At 45.3% G+C, this 2,982-nt stretch overlaps 1 long non-coding RNA gene across 1 annotated transcript; it reads left to right on the plus strand.

Annotated features, from left to right (window-relative positions):
- Nucleotides 1-657: 657 nt before the first annotated feature.
- On the plus strand, nt 658-2,686 carry LOC308180269. Its single transcript, XR_013940856.1, has 3 exons — nt 658-983; nt 1,089-1,259; nt 1,527-2,686. It is a non-coding gene; the product is annotated as an uncharacterized lncRNA (long non-coding RNA).
- The last annotated feature ends 296 nt before the right edge of the window (nt 2,687-2,982 follow it).

Consider the following 2,982-nt stretch of genomic DNA (forward strand, 5'->3'; position numbering starts at 1 on the left):
AATGCTTTGTTAAGAGCATCCTAAGTGGCCAAAAAAAGAAAAGTTAAAATGTTTTAAACTCTGAACCTGATAGACCTGCAGTTCAAAAATTTCTTAAAACCTTCCTCAAACTGTGGAAGTTAGGGCGTGTTATCACTGGAAGGTCACCACGTGCCAACCCCAGCAGGAGACACTGTGGCAGGGGGAACAGAGGACAAGCACAGCTCCAGCACCTTAGAGGGAACTTCATCAGTTATCCACCTGCACGTCTCACAGCCTGCCCCTGGACACTGCACTCCCCTCACTGCATGACCAGACCCCACATTGCTGTCCCACCCTTCCAACAGCTTTCCACCAGCATCTCCCCATGGGCAGCTCTGGGAGGGTGGGCAGCCGTGGCACCTCCCTTTCTGCCTTCTTCTCTGGCTTCCACTCCATACACCCCAGGCTCCACCTGCTCGTTTGTAGACTGCAATGCTGAGAGGCAGCATTTTTTGGCCAAATGCTGGATTTTGCCAAGCCTGTCCCTCCAAGTGATGTGCACTCTGCTGCACGTGGCACTGCTAGTCAGTTCATTATCCTATTAGATTCCCACACAGCACCTGCTCAATTGGAGCCTCGTGTGCTGGCAATTAATATGTTATGCCCTGATTAATTAGCAGGGTTAATTATGATTGCTGTTGCTTAAACCTATGTAGAGAGAGATGGCATCATGTTGCTGTGACTTGCAGTGCTGAGGATGCACCCCTGGGAATTGGGACCAGCACGTGTTAGCAGCCGTCTGTCCCTGTGGGACACGTTTGCTTGTTCCTGCAGTGCTGCAAGCCTGGGAGTCGTGTCCCTGCTTGTTCTGATTATTGTTTCCTTAAAGGGTGGCACCTCTCTGCTACTGGATGATGAAAATGAACCTAACCAGTTGGTGCCACAGGCACTGAAGGGAATGAGGTCTCCTGCATTTTTGCCTACATTTTATCCAGTGGAACATAAAGAGCATTATTTACAAGGTAAGAATGCAATCACCAAACTGGCACCAATCCCAAACCTGCAAATGCTTCCCAACCTTGACAGATGCTCTGGGGCTTTCACAGTGCTGAAAGGTTTCTGGGCAGCTTCACAGGTGCAGGTGCTGGTGCCCACACTGGCAAGCCACAGCCAGGTGCCGCCGCAGCTTGGGAACAGGTGGATCTGGATGCTAGCAGTGAAGCCAAGGGGGTCAGGCAGGCACCGCAGGAGGAACTTCTCAGCTTGGCAGCCAGAAAAGCTGGACAAGAACAGCACAGGTAAGATCAACACACGCACCCCCCTTCCTTCTTCCCCCTTCCCGCCTCCACGCACAGAGCTGAGCATCACCAGTTGCCTGTTAAGCTTTTGATTTGTCTGCGTGTGAAATAGTGAGACTCGGGGCCTTTTTGGCAGTTGTGAGTGAGAGATGACCACCCTTCTCATTGACTTATCCTTTTGAAGCTATCATCACTCATTTCTCTTGGGAAGAGAATGTGAGGCACTGGTAAATAATATAGGATTGTGTATTTCTTTATCTCCCATAGTGTGTTGTCTCCTACATGCTGTTCTGTTCTAACAACATCCATCAAGACAAATGCATACCTGAGCACAGCCTCCCTCAAACCTCAGAAATCTCTTTCTGAGGTCACAAACTACAAAAAAGACAAAGAAGAAACAAGAAGGAAATTGTGCAAACAATTAAACATTTTTTTTCAAGAGACATAGAGGATTCCCCTTGTCTGCACGAGGCAAGCACCAAAATAAGAATGCCACATCTCAAACACAAGGCAATCTATTATTCTCAGAGCAGTAACATGATACATTATCAGCCACCTTATCCTAGCAAAATGTATCATTACCTGCACTTTCTGCACTTTCCAGATCAATCCACTTTAAAAATGTAGTAATATAGAAGGGTATTAGGTACTAGAAAACTCATTATGAAAATGGCGCACTCAAATTCTTTAAAGGTGATATTTCATAAAATATACTATGCCTAGCTCTTGGCTCAATCATTCTTTTTAATAGCTCCATAGCAGCCAGAAAATAAAGTATTCATGAAGATTGAAGAAGATGATCCCATGAACTTCAATTTAATTGGTGCAAATTAAAACGATCCATCTTTTCACGCTGCCCGTCTATCTCCAATCATCAGTGCACCGCACGTCCAGCACCCTGATTACAATTATCTTTTAATAGGAAAACTTGTCACTTTTTGTGTGATTTACATAAGCTTGCACAAACTTACTGGTATCATTTAGGGTTGGAATGTATGATTTTTTTTCATTTGAGTCCCTTGATATAGTTGGGGGGGGGCACAGAGGTGAGGTGAGCTCTTGGCAGGGGGCTCATTTACTGCACTTAAAGCCTGGACTTGTACAAGAAGAATGCCAGAGTGCAGCCTTCAATACATCTTCATTCACCAGACCTCCCCCCAAAGAAGTGCTAATGCAGCCAGATTTCATGGTGTCTTTGCAATGACCATTGCAATTACAATACAAAAACCTAGATGACATTTTGACTTTTAATTAGGAGGGAAATGATGCTGGTCCCTGCTGATGGCTCTCTCTCTCCCTCCAACTGCTCCTAGCACTCCCATCCCGAGAAGGTACCCTGCAGGGTTTAATAAGCCATCAAATCATAGTGGTGTGGGACGTATTCTCAAGAGTTCAAATAGAATTACCATAAATGTATGTTTACTGTTCCTGGTCTAGTGCCTAGGATCTGGCTGAGGACCCTCCAGCCAGGAGCAGCAAAAAGGACCCACCGTATTAATTATTGTTACTATTATTATTACTGTTTTCTTTGTGATGGCCACACTCCAACAGTGAGGACACTGCAGAATGATTCATGGCCTGAAGCCGTTTATGTATATGTTTCAATTTTCTTTCCTTATCTTTGAAAGGCAACCGTCCTTATCACAGATGGCTTCAATGCCTTAAGATGTCGTGAGATTTAGCTCTGTCTTCTGAGGACGGATTTTTCTATGCATTGAAATAA

The sequence above is a fragment of the Anser brachyrhynchus genome (genome assembly GCF_964034855.1).
Source record: "Anser brachyrhynchus genome assembly, chromosome: 19".
Lineage (NCBI taxonomy): Eukaryota > Metazoa > Chordata > Aves > Anseriformes > Anatidae > Anser > Anser brachyrhynchus.